Here is a 22329-nt window from a genome sequence, read left to right as displayed (position 1 = left end):
GTGTATGCATCCATCTGTGTAGAAGCATATATGTACACATATTACAAATAAATGATTATATGGTATAGGATGTATTTATTGAGGACCATGTAGAATACTAGGCATATAATAATAACTCAAGGAACACTCTACATGGTCCTCAATAAGTTAACTTATTTAATCTGCACAGCTACCATACAGATTGTGGTACAACTCCCATTTTACAGATGGTAAACAGAGGTATGGAGAAGTTCAGTAACTCACCCAAGGTTGCTTAGCTGGTAAGTGGTGAAGGGAGCATTTTCCTCTGGGAAGTCTGGCTCTGGAGCCTGAGCTCAGCCTCATGCAAGTGTATCCTGAGATGGGCCTGACCCTTCTAGCATCCTTCCACCCAGAAGGGACCTTCCTCTCTCCCACTTAGAGCCCTCCACCAGGCCCCACTCACTCTCTTATGTCTTCACACTTCCCTCTCTGCTAGTTCTTTTACCTCTGCTTATAAACAAGCTAAAGTAGCCTACAGTTGGGAAAGCTTTTGAATGGCAGAGACAATGTTTGTGTTCATGGAACCACTTTATTCCAGGGAACCTGACTAGAGCTTATTTCTGGAGCCCATACATTGAGGAGCAATCACAGGCCTGATTCTTGCTGATGGAAAGTCACCAGAAGTGAGGTACCACCACTGGTCCAAGGCAGTTAAAAGCAGGTAAGTCTTCTCCACACACTTTCTCCTCTTTGTACAGCTGGAGGCTAAGGTCTCCAAGATGGAGGTGTTGTTGGGTGGACGCAGCATGGGCGCTGAGCCACCACTTACAGGACAGCCATGCAGGACAGCTGCCAGAGATGCCATCAGACTACGATGGGAGCAAGGTGAGCCTCCCTTGGGTCAAGCCGCTGAGGCTTGGGGGTTCCTCTCTCGCATTGCTTAGCACTGGTTACCCTCTCCTTGGTGACAAAACCTCACCCTCGCCTGGCTTTTTTACTACTGAATTCTTCAGGAAGACACAGACCCCAGAAGCTTAGTTTTGGACACTGCTTATCTCTCATTGATCTGGGGAGTGCTGCACGGGCCTAGGCTTGCTCGTCCATCGGGACCACCAGCAGGTGAGCCAGTAGTCACTTCTCTGTTCCAGGCCCTTCTGACTCTTTTTGACCTTTAGGACTCCATATCCTCAGTTTTTTGGACGCTGCCCTCTCCTCAACCTCTTTCCCTCCACAGAAGCACCATTCTCAGTAGGGAATTCCCAACAACAGGCATGGGCTTCGAGTTCAGCCAGCCCTGATCTGGATCCTGAGCGAACTGCACAATCTGTTGAGTAAGCCTCAGTCTGTCCCTCTTCACTGGGACACCAAGAACTAGGTCTCAGGGCTGTTTCAAGGAAGAATAAGATAATTCACACAATAAGCCCAGCATAGGGCCTAACAAATATGCATCCTGTTCTTTTCTCTTTTTATTTTATATATATTTTCTCTTATTATCTTTCTACCTTACGCATTTATGCAACAAAAAAAATACTATTTGTTCTCTCTCTTTCTCTTCTCCTCTGAGGAATCTTAACCACTTCCCTGATTTCATTCACTTCCATACAAGTAACTGCCAGTTGAAGACTTTTAGCCTAATCTCTTCCCTTAGTCCCAGAGCTTTATCTCAAAATGCCCAGGATACATTCAATGAATTAATCAGTCTATGCTACACTAATTTATTGAGAACCTACTGTGGGACCTGTGCTTGGTGCTGGAGACAAAATTTTGGAGAAATATAGACATGCTCTCTGCCTGATCGGGCTTATAGTCTGATGAAGAAGACCAACGTTAATCAAATAATGTTGCAAATAAATGTAAACTTAAGATTTTTGACAAGCATTTTATATGAGAGATAGGTGATTCTTTAAAATCCAATAATTGATTCTTTGACTTAGTGATGATGTTTCTAATGGAAGTAAAAGCTAAGCTGAGTTCTGATGGATGATTAGGAGTGAATTAGGTGAGTGGAGGGAGAGAGGTAAGAGCATGGACAGGGAGAATGGAGGGAAGGAGGTGATGATCAGAGGAGAAACTAAAGGGATCATGATTGTGATTGGGGTGGAGAGAAAGTGTGGAAAGGACTGTTCTTTGTCCCCAAAGATACAGTCTTTTTATTTCTGACTACAAGCCTTCTATTTTAACTGGCCCAAGATAGCTGGAATGAAGACTACGTTTCCCAGACCCCTTTGCAGCTAGTCTCCAGCATGTGGCTAAGTTCTGGCTAATGGAACATACTATGTGCATCTTTTGGGAAATGTTCTTAAAGGGAAAGGCACAGGTTTCTTTGTCACTCTTTCCAACTGGGTGAAACTCAAATATCATGATTACAGTGAGAGCTGCCATCATGGATCTAGCTGTAGAACTGTGTGTTAGGAATGGCAGAATAACAAAATCAGCAGAAATCTGGGTGTCTGATGACCAAGGACCTGAATTTCCTGTCCTTGACCATTTATATTTTTATGTTCAAGAAGCAGAAATACACTTCTCTCATATTTAAGCTACAGCTATTTGGGAGTTTCCATGACACACATCTAGTCATAATGCTAACTCGTACAGAGAGGCAGAAGCCAGACCATGCAGGACTTTGCAGGCCACGTTAAGGACTTTGTCCTCAAGAGAGTGGTAAACAGTAACTGATGGGGGAGGGAAGCCATGACCAGTTGCTAGCTCAGACTCCAAGGCAGGTCTGTTTCTTTATACGTTCATCAGCTCAATTCTTTCAGCAAGCTTTTATTGAATATCTGCTACGTGTCAGGCACTGCCATGGGTTCTTGAGGAATGAAAAATAAACATGACACATGCTGTCTTTGAGTCAAAGGCAGTCTAATGAGAATTAAAGACATGTGAATAATGGTTACAGTTCAGTCAAAGCATTTACCGAGCACTAAGGTGGTATCCAATGACGGAACTGGCATGGGCAACTGGGAAGAGTGTGATGACCAGTCAGGATGGGCTCTGACATGAGGACAGTGTGGCCACTCTGTGCTGTCAAAGCTGAGCCTGCCCAGCTGAGCACCCGGTGTGTCAGGCACAGCGTCAAACTATGTGAACTGTAGTGACCAAGGAGACAAGGGCCTGCTCTCAAGGAGCTTACAGTCGTGTTCTCTCTTGGAAAGGAAAGGGTGGTGAAAATACAGAAATGAAGTTCTATGGGTCCTGTGATAGGTGTAAAGAGTGAGGTGTAGGGTGGAGTGGTCCGTTCTGAGGGCCCAAGAAAGGCCTCCCAGAGGAGGCAACTCTTGAGCTACCTACATACTTACGTTGGGAAGGGCAAATAGTAGTCACTATTTGTAAGGTGTCGGGTACTAGAAGCATGAGCAGAATGCCCTGGGAGCATTGAGGATGAAGTGACTCAGCTGGTGTGACTGTGTGTGTGTAGGTACAGGCACGCGTGTACAATGCGTATGGTTAGGGAGGTGAGGAGGGATTAAGGCAAGGCTTCACAGAGGGGCGGACTACTGAGCAGTTTGCAAGAAAGGTAAGAGCCCCCCGATTGTCAGGGCATGAGAAAGCCTGGGGTACAGAGGGGCCTCTAAGAACCTTGAGAGGACCGAGGTGAGAAGGGGCTTGTGATGAGGTTCAGAGGGAAAGGCGGCCACACTGTGAACACTCCTACGTAGTCAGACCCAGGGCTCTCAATTGTGGCTTGTTGGCAGAGAGAAACCAAGGAGAATTTTAAATAGAAGAGAAACATGGTTTTTTTATGCTTAAAAAGAAAAATTAATTGGAACGAATTCCCAAAGTGTCCCTCTCTATAGAGGTTGGGTGAAAAATGAGGGTGTATCACTCAGTGGAACTTGTGGAACTTCAAATAGCCATTAAAAACAACGAGGTGTGCTCATATGACACCATTTCTAAGATAAATCGTGAGGTTAAAATAATCAAGGTGCTGTATGGTGGTTGCAGTATGGTTCTGTTTGTTTGAAAAATGTGTGTGAATGTGCATGCATGAAGGCATCTATCTATGCTTTATACATCTAAAGCAATTTCTATAAAGATGCACAAAAACTATTAACAGTGTTGCTTCTATGGAGGAGAATTAAGAGTAAGAACTGTGAGGGAGACTTATTTTTCATTGAAAACCTTTTGTTGACTGTGCATGCATTTGTTACCATGTGCATGCATTATTTTTCCAATATATTAAATAAATATGTATTAAAAAATTTCTTCTGCCTGAAATGTGAGTGATGGATTGAAGAGGGGAGAGACTCAGGATAGAGCAAGCCCTCCCCCACCTCCATTTTCTTGATTAATGGCATCTCCATCCATCCAGTTATTCAGTCTCAAACCTTGAAGTCATCTTCAACTCCCTCCATGTGTAATCAGTTATCAAGTCCTGCCTGTTCTACCCCAGAAATCTCTCTCTCCTCAGCCCCAGAATAGACAGAGAGATCGACGGGACAGAACTGCAAGCCCAGAGACAGACTGGAGTATGTAAAAATATTTAGTATATGATAACGGTGATGTTTCAAATCCTTGTGGAAAGGATGGATTATTCAACAAATGATGTTGGAAAAAAATTAACTGATTCTCAGCTCAGTCATAAACTAAAATAAATTCCTGGTGAATTAAAGATTTGTATATAAAAATAAAGTCACAAAGGCACTAGAAGAAAATGTAGGTCAGTCTTTATAAAATACAGGGCTGGAGAGGGCCTTTTTAAGGGAGATGTTGAGAGAAGATATTATAGAGACAAATCTGATAGGTCAGACTATGTAAAATTATGGCTGCTATATGCTAAAGATACACTAACAAAATTAGAAGCAAATGTAAGACTGGAAAAAAATACTTAAAAAAATATGGCACATTAAAAGTGTTAAAAGGAAGCTCACAAAACAATGAAGAAAAGATAAGTACTCCAATAGGCAAACTGGAATAAGTAATTAAGAGAAGGGAAAAACAAATGGTCAGTAAACATAGGAAAGAATGTTAAACGTTGCTGTTTTAGAAAATAAAACACATTGAAACAGCAATAAGATGCTACATTTCACCAAATATTTTTAATTAAAAGATAATTTCCCTAAACTGGTCAGGATTCTGGAAACAGTCTTGTATACCACAGGAGGGAGTGTAAATCAGGTCACACTCCCATTGTGTAATCTTCCCAGTATATATCAAAATCCTCAAAAATATACATATCGTTGACTCACTGATTTCACCAGAAGTGAATGGATGGATGTACGTATCCTGAGGAACTAAGCAAAGAGATGCCAATGATGTTCATCAAATTGCTATGGGTAACTTCAGGAAATTGGAAAACAAAATCCCCAAATTCCCTTAACTCTGAAATTCTTAAGCATTGATTAAATAAATCATGGTACATCCAAACAACAGAATATTTTATGACCAGTAAAAGTATCTTGGTTTTTAGAATTACCTCTGTACTTGATGTTTATAATACAGCAAACTGAAGCATCTAAATTATACTTAGACGGCAGTGGGTACAGAGTCATCCCTGTCATATTCATACCAACATGCACAGATGAAAAGGTCTACATAAAAATCTAACATTCTCAATAGTAACTGTTTCTGGGTGGAAAAATCATGGGTGATTCTTACCTTCTTAAAAATTACTTTATATTTTACATTTTTCCTTAGTAAATATCAATTTCTAGGAAAACAATGAAAACCATCAAAAAGGTATTTGCCCTTTTCCCCAGAAATTATAGTAATTCATTATGAAGAAATAATTAGAAATGTGTGAATGGATGGTGGTACAAAGGTTTCAACCCAGCAATAATGATGAAAACTGGAAACAAGATGAATGTCCAAAACAAGGGAATATTTAAGGAAATGCTGGTTGGATACAATGGAATGCTATGTAATCATAAAAATGAAGTTATAGAAGAATATTTGTTAAAGTGGAAAAAAAACTTTCACAAAAATAAGTGAGGGCAAAGGAGGCTATGAAATCGTATACAAAATGATACACCTCTGTTTGAAAAAAATAGAAAATATTAGGAAACTCTACACTGAAATATTTGTGTCTAGGTGGCTGAATTACAGGTAGGCTCTTTTGTTTGACATTCTTTTATGTTTTTAAGTGTTTTGTATTCCACATGTACTGCATATTTTATTTTTTAAGTTTGGGGAACTATTGAAACATCACAATTAACCTTAAAAGTCAAAAGACAAAACTGGGGAAATATTACAATGTGTGATTTTCATAATGCTTTATATACTTAATCTACAAAGGGCTCTTACAAGTCAAGAGGAAAAATATGAACATCTCAATAAAAAGATTTATATGGGAAATACAAAGACAGTTTAAAAAAGAACTACCATCATTCTGTTAGCATGTGAATGAAGATTGAATATCTCTAGTAATAAAGGGAATGTAACTCAGAGAGAGATGGAAATTTTTTGCTCTTCAAATTGGAATTCATTCCTCAAACACTGGTAACATCCAGTGTTGCTGTTAGGTGGAGGGAATGGCCCCTCTTACACCATGATGCTGGCTGTGCCAATTGCTCAGCTTTCTGGAGAGCAGTTTAGCAGATATATTGAGAACCTTGAAAATGTTAATTCTTTGTGACCCAGGAGTCCGGTTTCTAGGATTATATCCTGAGGAAACAATCTCAGATGTACAAAAAATTTGTGGGCAAGAATCCTCTTTGCAACAACTTGCACTCTTTGCACTATTAGTTATAAAAATGAAAATTCAGTAACAGCCAAATGGTCAACAACGAAGGTTTGGCTTCACTGCCAGTCACAGTACTGGCCTACCATTCAGTACAATTCCCAAATCCACAAAGATCTTATTGCTGACAGGTTCTTCTAAGTTTGCTGCAAGTTCATGGGAAGCAAAAATCTGACCTGAACTGAAAGGAGGCTTTTTTTGTTTACAGCCATCATTTATCACACTTAGTGTGATTATTCAAATGTTTTCTTGCTCAAATATTTGTATTTGGTTCTAGGCTACTGTCGAGGTCCTATTGCAAGTGTTTCCTAATATACATTTTTACCTGGGCTTACCTTTCTCAAATCCAAATAATTCTGGTTTCTGAAACAAGGGTTTCAGAAGGGTCACTTAAATTCATGTTCTCAGGGATCATTATTGGATAGTTTGGTTAATCATACTTTTTTCTTACTGTTAAAACCAAAATGCAATAGAATATAAAACTATGCTTATTATAATATTTTTTTTAAAGTATGTGTCTACAGATTCTTTTAAAGACTAAAGAGGCTTGAAGGAGTATATCAAAATTTTAACAGTGGTTATCTCTAGATAGTGAAATTATGAGCAATTTAACTTTTCTTCTATAGATTTTTATATTCTCCAAATTCTCTATAATGAATCTACATTATCTCTAACAGGTAAACATATTTTAAAAACCTAAACTAAATCTGGATGATTTTCCATTACCTAGAAATGTATAAACCCCTTAGAATAAAATGTCAAAGAGACACATAGCCAGGATGCAGACTTCTTCTGAATCTACCCCTGTGTTCTTTCCTCTCTGATGTGCTGCATCTAAACTGGTGTTTTTGAAAGAAGGTCCAGAAGAATTTAATAAATGTCACATACAAACAGATTTCTTTGGACAAGTACATACTGGAAAACACAATATATAGGCAGGATTTTCCTGCAGGACTTCTCAGGACCTTTTATCTTCTAAGATGCAATATATGTTTCCACAAAGGAAGTATAATATGCTGTGCTCCTCCAAAAGATTTGGCCATAAATGTTTTCTATGTTAATTGTATTTTAGTTTATGCTATCTTGTGGAAAGCCTTGTAGATCATCTTGAGAATGTGCTTCCCAGACACCACTTTGGAAATGCTAATCTACTAGAAAACTTCACACTCAAATCAGGAAAAATATACAAGGACCATCTCTAGAGTGCTAACAATTTCCTGTGGAAATGCTGACCCTGCCCAGTTTAATTGTTCTTTTAAGAGTGATTTTCATAAACATGTGAAAGGCCATGTTGCAGGAATGATTTTTCTTCCTTTAGGGCAGCCTTTTTGACTAGATGTAATTCAATAGAAAATGATGGCCTATTGAATAAAACTAATGGGAAGTCTGTAGAGGCAGGAAACCTAAGCTTCCAGAGGTAATTCTTGGAATCCTTTCTTAGGTATTCAGGCACCTCAGAACTTCTCACCTCTGCGAAGGGACCTGGGACACACCCAGGAGATGGGGGAGTTTAGTGAAATGGGAGGCAGCTGCAGAGCTGGAAGAGGACTTATATTTGTGAACATTTAGTATAACCTTTATCAGGTTCCTTTTTCTCTCTGTGTCTGAATCAGCTCATAAGTAAAACCAAGAGGCTGATTAGGGCAGAAGAGCAACCTAGTTTCATCTCACCTGCTAACTTTCATTATTCAGTAGACGGTTCCTAGAGTCTTGAGTCTGTATCGCTGCTTAGCAAGAAAGAACTCTGTGGTTGATTACTAATGTCTGCCCTGAGTAGAGACAGGAGGCGCTGACCACTTCTGCCCTTCCTCTGCCAGCTCAGACTTAAAGAATATCTAAGCACTCTTGAAGACCTGGGATGCTTTAGAATGGACACATGGGAGCCAGCTCCCAAATCAAACTCTTATTTCATAAACTCTGGTGATCTGTTGCTTCACTTCCTCTTTTTGTGATTCCCTTTCATCCATGGAGATTCCAAATTCCTGGCTCTTAGTCTCTGGAATAGCAAAGTAATGGTTTTCTATGGCAATCATTTTATACTCCCTTTCTTTCACCCTCTTGCCAGGGATGAATCTGTTTTTACTAAAAGAGAAAAAAGAAAAAAAACACATATGTAAAAATCACACATCCTCACCATGTGCAAAAATCATGTGTTTGGCAGCAAAAACTTCTTTCTGAGGCCAAATGGCATTTTTCCTTTCTTGCAAAACGAACAACAAAAAAAAAAGTCTTACTTTCCAGGCAACTGGCACTGAATTATTGGCCCTTGTCAGTTGCTGCCACTAAGGGGCCTCTCATCCTGGAAACCCAGGGTGCTGGGAGACCAACAAGTCCTAGGGGAATCTGGCTGCAGCTGCCTCTCCTGCTTTGCATAGGGACTGAAACACACAAAACTGCGGCTGGCAGAACCATCGTCACGGGTATTAAAGGGAAGCTGGTATGGCGGACAGATAGACCAGCGTGTCTGTAACAGCTCCATTACTTACCAGCTGTGTGATCTTGGACAGAATTCTTAACTGCTCAAAGAAATGGGATACCATAGTCCTTGTACCTCTTGATTCCGCTGGTCACTGTGTGCGAGGGCATCCCAGAGAGCAAACCAAGCAATACTAGTTGTCCTTGGGTGCTGATGTCTTAATAGGGTGGGGCAGGCTGGGCAGGGGTGGTGGGGAGGGATGGACAAGGAACTAGTTAATGAACACGCTGAAATCAGGTGGTGTGAAATACTCTGAAGTAAACTCTATCTGGACGGGGCAATACGAAATGTCAGGGTTGGGGCACCGTTTCAGGTACGATGTCCAGAGAAGGAGCCATGGAGATGCCCGTTGGGCAGACCAGGAGTTGGTGAGGGGTGTGCCATGACTCTCCCTGGGAGATTAGGGCTCCTGGCAGAGGGCACAGCAACGGCAAAGTCCTCAGGCAGAAATATGCCCGTTGTACGGGCAACATCAAGGAAGCCTGTGCATCTGGGACAGAGTGAGTGAAGCAGAGAGGAGCAGATGAGAACAGACAGAGGTGAGATGGCGGGGCAGAGCGGCGGTGGCAGGCCAGGTAGGGCTTTGGTAGAATTTTGTCTTTTGCTGTGAGGAAGATCAGGAGTTCTGGAAGCTGGTTACACCAAGATGGGACATGATGTCATTTACATTATAGCAGGGATGTTTGACCCCTGTATTGAGAAAAACCAGGAGGGTGTGGGAGGCGGGGTTGGGGGCAGGGAGACCCCTTAGGAGGCTATTGTCTTGCTCCTGGGGAGTGAAGATGGCGGCTGGACTTGAGGAAAGGAGGAGTGGTGGCAGGGCGGAGGGATCTGGGGACATTCTGAAAGCCCGCTGACCGGGCTCTTGCGGGAAAATGTGGACCAAGGCGAGAAGAGCCCCAGCTCGGCTCCTGGACTGCAGTAGGTGCCCAGTGTGCTTGGATCTCTGTTACCAGTCCTTTGGCCAGTTGTGCTGGGCCTCTGAGATCAGAGAGGAGGAAGAACTGGGACTAGGCGGCGCCCCCGAGGGCAGCCCCTCCACTCAAGCGTTTCACCAGATGGCGTCTCTTGCGGGGTCCAGAGGGTCTATATAGGTGTTAGTGCTTTCGGGAAGCAGGACAGGGGCTCTCCTTGACCAGAGGGAAAGCAGACAGAGAGGTAAAGGGGGAACAGCCACTTAAGGAATTTCATTTCCCAGAGTGAAACAAGTAACAAGAGCTTGCCACAGATCAACCTGGAGGAATCTAGTTGGTGGAGAGAATTCTGGAGCCGGTATTAGAGCTGCTTTAGGGAAAACACATTTGAGCTGGAACTAAATGGTGAAACTGGGTTCTTGAGAACAAGGTGGGAGAAGGGAAAGAATGTCAAGGCCCGCTGACCACGTTAGGCTGTGCCTACAGCTGTGGGCAGCCGATGGCCTGGTGCTGCCTCCCACCACCTGACGGGCTGTGGTCGTAGGTGTCCATGAGTGGTAAGCAGTGGTGTGCCCCCGACGGTTGAGGGTGACTGGTGCTGAGACATTCCTGAGGAGCAGCAGGAGGCAGAGGGCATGAGGAGGCTCTGGCTCAGGATTGGCAGGTCCACAAAGGGGCAGAGGGCCACCAAGGGGGGCACCAAGTGTGAGCGCCCATCAGGAAGGTGTCTGAGCCATCGGTGTCAGATCTGTGTGCGCGAGTGTGGTGGGGGTGCGCACGGGGAGGCGGGGCAGGACCAGCGCTCCCCAAGTGAGTGGCGGTTGGGCTGGTACACACAAACTGCTGCAAACACTTTAATAGGTAATTATTTAATGTTTTAGAAAAATCTTCATTTCCTTTCTATGACAATGATATGAAGCATTTAAAAAAAATCCATTTATGGAAGTTTAAAATTAGGTTGACTTAATGAAAATGAAGCAGTCACTAACAGTCCAGGTAGTGAAGGCTAGAGGCTAGAGGGAGCCAGGGGCCTGAGGGATGAAGGCTTAGGGAACTGTCCTTGGGCTCCTGTGTCACCTGGGTGGTGACAGCAGGAAGTCACTCCACTGGACGGGGGAGGAGCTGCCGGGGTTGGCAAGGCTCTGGATGGGTCTGTTGTCACAGCTGAAAACCCCCTGGACAGGGGCGGGGTGGGGTGGGGGGTTGGCGGGGTGGGTCATACATGCCAAAGGACATTTTTTCTCCTTTCCAGATGCTTCCATCTCTTGTAAGAATAGGAAAAAAAGGAACAGGACGAGGGAGAGAAAGGCAGGACCCTTTCTGTTTACACAAGAACCCAAAGGCCACCCTGTAGCCTGTCCGTTTTTGACTTGCTCTCAAGGCTTCCTTTCTCCCCAGGTCTGGGCAGAGGGCCCTGGCAACAAATGCCTGCTTTGCTCACCCCCAAACCCACCCTGGCCACCCATCTCCACAGGATGTCTTCCTGTCCATTCAATTTATAAAACACAGACCTTTAGAAAGCAGAGTTAAATAGGGAACCAGTTCCCCACCGTCCTGGATAGGGAAGGGGCAGGACAGCAGGAGCCATCCTGCCCCACCTCCCCTAACTTCTGTTTTCCTCTCTGCCTCCTGACCTCTGCCCCTCAGGGCCATCTGGACCTCAGGACCTGCATCTACATGGAGCTCTTGGGCAAGCAGAGGGACAGCCTCCCCTGTGAGCTACTCAGAAGCCTTAGGAATGTCCCAGAGGGTCCCAGACCTTGTGGGGGCCTGTGCACCATCAATGGGTGGGCAGTAACAATGAGGTATTGATACACCTGGAGACCAATTGTATGGCGGGCATCTGGCCTGCATATTGAACTAGAGTGCCTGCCATGTGTGACAAGCTACTAACCGTTATGGTGGCTCATCTATAAAGGGGTGGTGTTGGCACTTCCTTCAGAGGGCAGTTTGGGTACTAGAAGACACCTGCATGTATAGAGCACATGGTCAGACCTTTATAAATGAGAGTTATAATTGCTGCTGTCACTGTCAGCATCACGTGTGCTGGTGATGCTCTAGCAAGGCAGAAATGTTACCTTCTCCACTGAACAGGAATGCATGAGGTCACACTGCTTGTTCAGTGACTTCCAGGGACTCTTACAGGCTGTCACCCTCACTGTGTGACAGTGCAGGCCCAAGTAGTGGCACCTGAAGGCTGCTCAGGATGAGGACTTCCTGTGTTATTTCTGTTTTGGGGAAACTTCTCCAAGGACTGAGCTTTGATGGCCCAGCCAGGCCTGGGGATAAGACACAGAAGGAGTGAGCTGTGGAGGCTGCTGGTCATGGGAACAGTTTAGCAAGGCAGGCAGAAGTGACACCCAGTTCAAGCTCAGAGATTTCCCAGGACACAGGCACAAGGGTGGGGCAGCCCGTTTCCATGGGCATGGGCCAATTTCTCCACAGGTCTGGGAAGTGGGGACCCATGTTTATTTCATGACTGTGGACACTGAGACTCGAGAGGGTCAGTGACTTGTCCAAGATGACCTAGCCACTGTGTGTCAAAGCCAGGTTTGATACTGATGACAAATCACCCCAGCTCCCAGCCAGTGCCTAAGTGTTAGAGTTGTAGAGCCCTGGGAGGATGGGACAGGGGAGATGGCAGGGAGGCGTTTATGGTGGGTGGGATAGAAGAGAGAAAGGAGGGGGATGTCCAGGAGCAGGAGAGAGAGATTCAGACTGGGGGGTACAGGCTTCCTGGGACCTGGGGAGAGCCCAGAGCTGGGAACTAAGAGCAATTCCCAACCAGACCCTCAGCTTTCCTCTTGAGCCTCTGCGTGGCCAGGGGCGATGGGGCCGGCTCAACACATGCTACCACCCTCAGGTGGCCTCTCCAGATCCTACAGAGCCTCCTCCTCCTCCTCAAGCTTCACCTGGCCTCCAACACCGTCCTTTCAAACTGCACTGTGCAAGCCGGGAGAGGGCTTCACCCTGTCCTTAGGGTTTGGGACATTCTTGTTGGAACTTGAACTCACAGGGGCAGGGACTGTGTGGGGAGGGAGAAAGAGAGGAAACACAAACTCCAGGGTCAGACTGGCTGGGTTGGAACCCTGACTGTGCCATTTAAAAATTGTGTGTTCTTTATTCCTAATTTTGAGCCTCACTTTCCTTATCCACATAACGGGCAGGACAATGCCTGCCTTGCAGGGCTATTGTGAGGCATGAAGAAGGTCAGAGAGGAAAATCCCATGATAATACCTGGGTGCTCAATGCAATTATGGCCTCCTGTGGCAGACAGCCCTGGCCCTCACCCCTGCAAGCACACGTGCACACACACCCACCCCACCAGGCTGGGAGCCAGGCTGTGCAGAGTCAGCTCTGAGCCATCATTGCTTCGTGGACAGATCATCTCTTTGCTTCTCAAGATGTGCTGCATGCTGGATGATTGGGGTCAATCCAGATCAAAAAAGTTGCCACTGAGACTTGCCTCAGATGTGGGGCTTTATTATCCCTGTGTAGGCAACTGGTGAGTGTGGAAATCCTGCTCAAGGCTTGGAGGAAGCTTGGATTCCACTTTTCTGGGCATCTATTCTCCCTTGATCATGGCCTGCAGTCACGTGTGGCCAGCCTTGGGGTCTGAGTAAGTGGCATAAAGGGAGCCATTTTGTGGGGCTAGAAGACAGCCCTGAAGTAGTGGTGTCTGGGGACATCTTTACATGTCTCCCATCAGCTGTGTGACCTCAGCCCCATCCCTTTGCCTGTCTGGGCCTTAACATTCTCTGTGTGCGAGGGGCGGGCACTCTCTCAGCCTTCCCAGTTTGGACATTCCATGGTTCCAGGAGGCAGAGGTCAGCCAGGGCAGATAGTCTGGCTAGAGGCAGAGGCTCTGGCTCTTTCTCAAGCCCTCCTTGGCCCAGGTGACCAGCCAGGTGGATAGAACTCTGGCCACCAGGTAACAAAGGTCAGCAGTTTGGGAGTTAATCATTTCCTCAAAACACAAGCAAACACCTCCATTTCCACAGTCACCGGTTGCATATACAGAGGTAATAAAATCACACATCCAAGGCAAGGCTCAGAGGCAACTTTCCTGATCTGGACTGACCCCAATTACCAGGAGACCCTGGGCAGTGACCTTTGGTTCTGTGGCCTCAGCTTGCTCATCTCCAGAATGAGAGTCTGGGACTCTGGGGAACTCACAGAGGGCACTGGTTCGAAGGCTGGAAAAGTGGCTTGGGGGCAGGCTACCTCATGGCCCTCTTCCTCCCACTGACATAGTCTTCTCCCTCATGTTCCCCAGAAGGCACACACTGTGGGCTTTCCAGCCCCCATGCTTGGCAGGAGCTGGGTGTTCTGCGAGCATCATGGCCCCTTCTCCAGTTCTGACCCTTGGAATCCGGTTGATCCCTTCTTCTCACCAGGCCCATATCTCTTCCCTCAGGAAGGGGAGCCTTCCCCACCCACTTGCTCACCTGGCCCCTGTGTCCTCTGCCTATGGGTAACAGTGACCTTCTACCCAGTGCCTGGGCACTGAGGGCTTTGATCTCCACCCAAATTTTGCACTTCTCATGGCAGGTGGCACGTCTCCCCAGCACCTGTGTGTAACAGTGCTGCGAGGGCCAGGGATACCCACGGAGACTGCCTGCCAGGATGCATGCTGTGGGGCACTGTGCAGACGTTTTGAAAAGACATTTTGTCTGGTGGGTTTGTGAACATATGAGAACCCGATCCCAGAAAGAACTGAATGCACCATTTCTAGAAGAATGTGGGTATCAGCCTCTGCACATTAAGATATATTTATATCTAAAGAGCAAATAAACCACAATGCTTCTCAGGGAGAAGGAGCTTCTAGCCTTGCTCTGCCATGGACTGCCTGGTGAGCTGCCCACCTGGTTAGACTTCGCTGGCTTCACTTTTCCCTGGGGTGAAATGCAATGATGTCATCACCAAAGCCATGTCCAGCTCTCCCCTCCCAGCATCACACATCTCGGTGTCCTCCCCAGTGGCTACTAGGCTTGCTCAAGACAGACTGCTTCTGGAGAACATACAACCATGCTGGGCTTCCTTGCCCATCTGATCCTGACTGTCCATCTCACTTCCCTGGGGCTTGCCTGGTGCAAAGTCCAAGAGACTTCTGCTTTTCCAAGAGCCCAGTGGCTCCAGTTTCCAGAAAATGAACTGTCTTTGTTCCTACTGGCTGATTTCCTTGTTATCCAGTGCCCGGGGTGAGCAGCAGAGGTTAAAAAAAAAAAAAGAGAGAGAGAGATGAGAAAAGGTAGATGTTATAAAACAAGAGAAAAAGGCTTATGGGGTAAGTGCCTGCTAAATGCTTGCCTTCCCTCCTCATTTTGGGGTTGGGATGAGGAAAGGTGGGTGGAGTGCTGGCTGTAAAGTACCGCTGAGCTACCTAGGGCTTGGCCTGATGTCCCTCCCCAGCTCTGCCCCTTTAAGAGAACCCTGGGGCCAAGATTTATTGGCTGCTGGGGCCCTGCTGTGTGTGTGGCTTTGTGTTTACAGGCCTGGAGTAGCTGAGGTCTCCCTTCCCAGGCTGTGCAGCGGTGGCAAGCTTGAGTTTAGGCAAAGAATGGTTGCCATTCATGGTGGAGTTTGCAGCAGGACTTGGTGTGCAGCCCAGGGGAGCCAGCAGCCCTGTGTCTGTAACAGCCAGGCCTGGGACGGAAATCCCACCCTGCTGGGTTCAGACAGGGAGGGGAAGAGTGGCAGGGCTTGTCCCCTCTGAGAGCCAGGGCACCCTTGCCAGGGCCCAGCAGGCAGGCAAGAGCGGGTGACTGCATGTCTACCCTGGGAGTGCAGGCACTGGCCTCAGCTGCAAACAGGCTGGCAGGATTGTGCCCCCAGGAGCTGAGACCAGGGTGAGACACTGGAGCCCAAGCAGGCCACAGATTAAATGAGCAGATGAGGGAGGGGTGGGAAGAGCGGCTGTCGCCTAAGTGCTGTGATGCCCAGTGACAGCCAGTGGTCAGGTATGTCAACAATTTGAGCCTTTCTTTGCTTACCTGGGAAGTGGGAAGAGCAGCCCCTGCCTCAGAAGGTTCTGTGGGGATTAAATAATGTAATGTACACAAAAGGTCTGGCACAGCCAGTCCTCAGTAGTGGTTATTATTTTTACCACCGCCCCCTACAGCTAACTGTTCCAAAAGGCAAACCTGCTTTTCTAGCTGTGTGGTCCTGTGGGCTGAGCATGTGAAGGCGCAGTTTCAAATCTCAGTTTTGCTCCTGCTGACAACGCCTGGCATGTCACTCAGTGCTGGCGGCCACTATGTGTGGGCCCTGTCATCCCTGCCACTTCTCCTTCAGGATCACAGCCCATCTCATCTTGAAGGAACAAGGGCTTTCACTCACTAAGCACTTACTCCAAATCAGGAGCCAAGCCAAGCATGTGACCCACTTCATCACTTTTTAATTTACTATTGTGAACCTTTGTGGAAATGTTCAAAGGTATACAAAAATAGACAATGAACCCCTGGGACCTCACCTAGCTTCAATAATGATTGACGTTTGCCATTCTTTTCCCATCCATCACTCAGACTTTCTTCTTTTCCTTCTCTTCCTCTTCCTTTTCTGTCTTCTCTTCTACCCTCCCTCCCATTTTGCTGGAAAGGCTACAGCAAATCCTGGACGCTGTGTCATTTCAACCTGTAAATATGTCAGTATGCATTGTTACCAGATACAAAATCTAAAAAATGGAAGCAAAACCTATTATCATACCTAAAAATGTAAGTAATAATTCTTAATATCATCTATTATCCAGTCTGTGCATCATTTTCCTTCATCTTCAAAAATAACCCATATGAATTAAAGTTGTGATTGCTCCCACCTTTGAGATGAAAAATGGAGTGAATGAGACATTAAGTGACTTGTGCAAAGTCGCCCATCCCATCCCCGCCTCCTGAGGTCAGTTGGCTGGCTGGTGGGTGCTGGAGGCAGGATCTGGACCGAGGCAGTCAAATCCCGGGGCCTGAGTCCTTACTTCCCCACTGGCATCCCAGAGCCTCAGAGCTGGTGGCCACTGAGCTGGTAACCTCACAAGCAAGTCAGCAACTCTCAAGCCTACCTTGCTTATGGCATGGCATACCCCTCAGCTTTCTGGTGCATTAAGTGGTAGCCACACAGCGCCTGCCTCCACCTTTGACCAATGTTTATCCTGCAGTTACTTTGTCCTAGGGCTGTTGGTGGTGCTTTGCATCCATCAGTGAACCGATAAGAGTCTTTGCCCTCATGGAGATGACCAGCTACACACTTGCTACTCAACGTGTGGCCCCGAGGACCAGCAGCTTCGGCATCTCCTGGGAGCTGGATTGAAATACAGACAGCATCCCCCCACCCCCGCCCAGCGCTGCTGAATTGGCATCTGTATTTTAACAAGACTCCTGAGAGCTGAAGTTTGAGAAGCACTGCCTTCGGCCACAGCTCTTACTTATCCCAGGCTGCACATTAGAATCCTTTGGAGAGCTTTAAAAAAATACCAGGCCTGGGACCCACCCAGAATCATTAAAGCAGAACCACTGATGATGTTTACAAGCTTTCTGTGTAGAAGGGATTGAGAATCTGGCCCAGATTCATCATTTTAAGGACCAATGAGTCAACTGAGATGAAATCTCTAGTAGACCTAGGACATAGTAGGTGCTAGATTAATGCTCTGCGTTTTCCCCTTGCTGTCTCAACCTTGTTCCTAGGACACCCCACACACATCTTCCACCCCCAACAAAGCTCATGTTCTTGGGTGGCATATTGCCTTTTCTGGTCCAAAGACATTCTTTGACCTCTAAGCTTATGACTGGAGTGCTGCTGTTTGCTGAGAAACCCAAGAACTGTAGCCTTGGGGCCTTCTCATGGGAAGTCAGGCTGCAGGGAAAACATGAACTTCTCCCTCCCATGACCTGGTTTGCAGTGCTGGGCTGAGAGCTGCAAACAAAAATAAATAAATAAGTGAAGACTCAGCCACACGTGCAAAGAGCTTTTCTTTCACCACTGCCTGATCCCAGTCCAGACGTTATCTCATCCTGCTCTCTCCCACCAGGTGACACTGTGTGGGGCAGGTGCCACCAGGCCCTGTGGCTCACTGTGCAGAAGCTGAGGTTTGAGTCACTGGGCATGCAGGAGAGTGTGTTGCCCCCAGGTCGTGGGGCACAGCAGTGGCCTGGGTCCAGCCTGGCCTCACTAGGTGGCCTGAGGCACTCTGACATCAGAGCAATGTTTTCCTGTAGCTGGCAGCATAGGCAGAGTCCCAGTGTAGTGGGTGCCGGCCTGTGCCAGGTTCCTCTTCTCCTCCCCTTCTGCAGGCCACCGGGATGCTGCTCATGGGGCTGTCTGCAGGCCTGTAAACAAGCCACAGGCCATGAGGTAGGCTGACGAGGGGTCAGAGGCTCTTCTCTGGGAGCTGGCAGGGTCAGATCTGTCGGAGACAGGAGGGAAGAGGAGGACAGAGGTAAGAGCAGTGATGGGTCTCCTGGGAGGCCAGCACTCCATCTGGCCATTAATTTGATAGAAGGCACCATTCCCAATGCTATATCGATGGGAAACTGAGGCCTGAAAATGGGGAAGCACTTCCCAGGAACATGCTGGGCCTGGAGATACTGAGGCCTGTGTTATCTCTGAAATATGGGTGGATGAGCTCAGGGAGTCAGGACTGCAGCCCTGCACGAGCCAAGTCCGGGCATGCCAAGGGTTATCCCCTGACCCCAGACCTTGGGCACTCTAGGATAAAGAGAAATGAAGTCAGCAGGCAAATGAAACGAATGGGGCTCAGGCAAAACTGGGCTCTAGTCCTGCTTTGGTGCTTGGTGGGGACTTCGGGCAAGTCACTTCACCTCCCTGTGTCTCAGACTTTCTCACCTATCACATGGTAGCATTCACTCTGACCTCACTGTGCGGCTTTGAGGAGTCACTGATTAAGAAAATGGGCTGTCACTAGCTGCCAGAACTGCTGCCTGAATGACATATCCATTCTACAGGGGATGGTGAATAGCATGTACACGTGCGTGCACTCCCCACCCCTTAGCGGACATCACTAACTGACCACAGCACTTCCTCCCCCTGCATGTGGACCTATCTCAGAGCACCTCTCAGGCCACAGTGCTCCAGGCAGCCACTTCCAGTCTAGCAGTGCCTGTATTTGAGATAAAAATCTATGTCCCATCCCTACATTGTCTGCTGAGAAGCTGCTGCTCTGGAGCCAGGCATCTCCAGGAAGAGCCAAAGTTTGAGCAAAAGAGGAAGAAGGAAATCAGGAGAAGGGTGGGAGAGGGGGCCCAGCCAAGGTAAAGAGCTTTGAGTTTCAAATAGATGGTGGGCAGTATGGGCAGCACTTAAGAGCCTCTGGCAGTGGCCAGGATGTATAGTGCAGCAGTCGGAGCAGCGGGCACCAGGAGGGGGACCCCTCTTGGCAGCCACTGCCCTGGATAGGGTCTTGCCTCTGCATCCCATTCCATAAGCACAAAGTTCCTGTGCGGTCTGTGCTATCATTATCTTCACCTCATATGTAAGGAAACAGGCTGGGAGCAGTTACTGTGGACAGAAGCTGACATTGGCCCCCAAGTTTGCTGGTTTCTAAGGCCCATGTTCTCCATGCCACCTCTCAGAAAGCATAGCCTGTCACCTTGGGACCCTTTCCTGAGTGGGGCTGGAATCAGGAGGGACCTGTTCTGGCCCCAGCATTCAGGAGTGTGAAGGCAGGGTCCCTACCACATGCAGTGTGTAAGGCAGGCAGCCTGGAGAGGTTTGCTGGCACTGGTGCTTTTGTTTTTCAAATCCCTGAGGCATGTGAGTTTGTAAACCCCAGAACAGGGGACAGAACCGCGGAGTCCTTCTGAGCTACTCTCTTTCATGATATAATCTCAGGTAACTCGCTGCCCCCTTTGGGCCCCTGTTTACCTCTCTATGAGGGAGAGCCTGGTGCCTCAAGATGGGTCTGCAGAGTGTCTGCACTTTGGAAAGTGGAGCTTGTTGGAAAGGTTGAATCCCAGGCTGCCTGTCACGATCTGCACTGGCCCAGGGCCCAGCCCAGGCAGATTTACACTCATGGAGGCTATAGAACCATCAAGCTTGTGAGTCCCTGAGTCTCGCACACTTCAAAGACAGGCATCCTATGATTCACAGTCAACACCTGAGGCCAGGCCACAGCCCACACCCGAAGGTCAGCCCATATCCTTGTTCCAGCCGAGAAGGACGAGCTGGGAATGCCAGGCCAGGCCCTGGTCGAGGGCAGAGGGAGAGCCTCCTGCGAGTGTGGTCGTCTGCAGGCCCAGGTTGGGCAGGAGAACGCAGCCAACCTCATGGACCTCCCAGTCTGGGGCAGGAGGCCAGGCACACCAACATGCAGAAGCAACTCAGGACAGCCAGCTGGGGTGGGTGGGATTAGGGGGCACCGAAACTGCAGGAGGCCAGCGGAGGGTGTGGTCAGGTGGGCCTGGGGCTGCAGGCTGGGAAAAAGAGATTGTGGATGTGAACTGGAGACCTGGAGGCAAAGCACCTCTCCACGGCTCTGCAGGGGATCCCGAGCCCCAGTAGGTGATATCTTAGGGCCCCATCCCAGAGCAATGGGGGCTCACAGTTAAATTTAAATGCTCATCCATTTTCCCCACAAGCACCAGCTTTTTCCATCCCTTTTATGGATTTCTGAGGAATGGTAAAATGTAGCTGTTTTGGCTCCTGAGTCAATGAAATAATGAAAGGTGGCCTGAATCCCGTCCAGGGAGATCAGTGGCTTATGTATGTATTTTGACTGTAAGACTTCGATCCAGGTCTCCTACTGAACTTGAGCTTCTAAACCTGCCTCTTTGTTGCCCTGGCCCTCAGCTCAGACCATTTTCTTGTGACTTCTTTTTAAACACTTGAAAGCTTTCTGGCAATGTGACCTTGGTTAGTTTTGTGTCCACTTCCCTCTTCTGAAAAGACATGGGTTTCCCAACACCTATGCCATGCAGGACCCTTGGTATAGCTAAATGAGATACTTCTGGCCAGGGCCTAGCAGAGTGCCTGGCACATAGTAGGGGCACAGCAAGGCCACTTTGGCCGCCTTTCAGATCTGTGGATAAAAGAAGTCTGATAAATCAAGCGGCTTGCTGCTGTTCTAGCTGAATGTGGCTACTTCCTTTACTACAGAAGCAGCTCTGGCCCTCACAGGCCTGGCCTGGCTTGGCCCCACATGCTCATTCAAGCCTCACAGTAACCACGAGGCGGGCAGGGCCAGAATGAGCAATCCCACCACGCAGGTGATACCCAGAGAGGTGGGAGGCCTCCCTCAAGGCCACTTCATCCATGAGGACTAGCACAAGGGTCTGGAACCTGGACTCTGCCACCCACCATTCACACCCTAGGCAAAGGCTTGCTTCAAAAGGCTTGAGAGTGCTGGCTCCCTTTTTGCTTTCTGAGCTAGTATTCTTCAGCTGGGATCCACTCTTCAGTGTCAAAAGTGCAGAAGCCTTGACTGTTTGGGCAAGCAGCAGGCAGCCTTGAGTGCACACCCCATTGTTCCTTCTACATTTCCCCAGGAGCCTCACCACTCACCCCTGACCCGCTCATAGCCCAGCACACACAGGGAAGGTGGGCCGTCTGTCCCACAGTGTGTCACTTACAGAGACCAGGTTGGAGGCCATTGCCGCACTGTTAAGGGACCTCTAACCAGACAAGCCTGGGGTCTATTACTTGTTCATCAACTGCTTTGGCCATTGAGCTATTTTTGAGTTTCTAGCACTATAACTCCATGAAGTAGGTTGAATTGTCTCCCCACCCCCCAAGCATATGCCCACATCCTAACACCTAGTACCTGTGAATATAAAATATCCCCCTATTTGGGAACAGGGCCTTTGTAGATGAAATTAAGTTAGGATCTCAGGGTGAGATCATCTTGGACTTAGGGTGGGCCCTAAATCCAATGACTAGTGTCCTTATAAGGAGATCTGAGACACGGAGAGACACGGGAATGCCATGCGAAGACACAAGAAGAAATTGCTGTGATGTGTCTACAAGCCAAGAAAGGCCCAGGATTGCCAGCGACCACCAAAAGCTGGAAGAAGCAAGAAGGATTCTCCTGAGATATCTGGGAAAGTGCGACCCAGCCTTGATTTCAGACTTTAGGCCTTCAGAACAGTGAGAGAATATGTTTCTGTTCTAAGCCACCCAATTCATGGTAATTTGTTATATAACAGTCCTAGAACACTAACACCACATCAAGAATACAGATTTAAGGATTATCCATGTGTCTGAGATGTTTTCAGAATAGTGGGGCAACGAGGCCCCCTGACAGAGTGGGAGGGCCCAGAGGGGACCCTTCTCTGCAATGGAGGTTCTAGGGAACAGAG

At 47.5% G+C, this 22329-nt stretch overlaps 1 long non-coding RNA gene across 4 annotated transcripts in view; it reads left to right on the top strand.

Moving 5' to 3' along the window:
* LOC118933894 (uncharacterized) overlaps positions 1-22329 on the top strand; it is a 206392-nt gene that overhangs the window by 166195 nt on the left and 17868 nt on the right. For all 4 annotated transcript variants that reach the window (XR_008998952.1, XR_008998954.1, XR_008998955.1 and 1 more), the window contains exon 4: positions 560-682. This is a non-coding gene — a long non-coding RNA (uncharacterized LOC118933894). The remainder of the gene's footprint in view (positions 1-559; positions 683-22329) is intronic.

The sequence above is a fragment of the Manis pentadactyla genome, chromosome 8 (genome assembly GCF_030020395.1).
Source record: "Manis pentadactyla isolate mManPen7 chromosome 8, mManPen7.hap1, whole genome shotgun sequence".
NCBI classification, from domain to species: domain Eukaryota; kingdom Metazoa; phylum Chordata; class Mammalia; order Pholidota; family Manidae; genus Manis; species Manis pentadactyla.
Note: the sequence above shows the minus strand (reverse complement) of the source record. Positions and strands in the feature narration are given on the sequence as shown.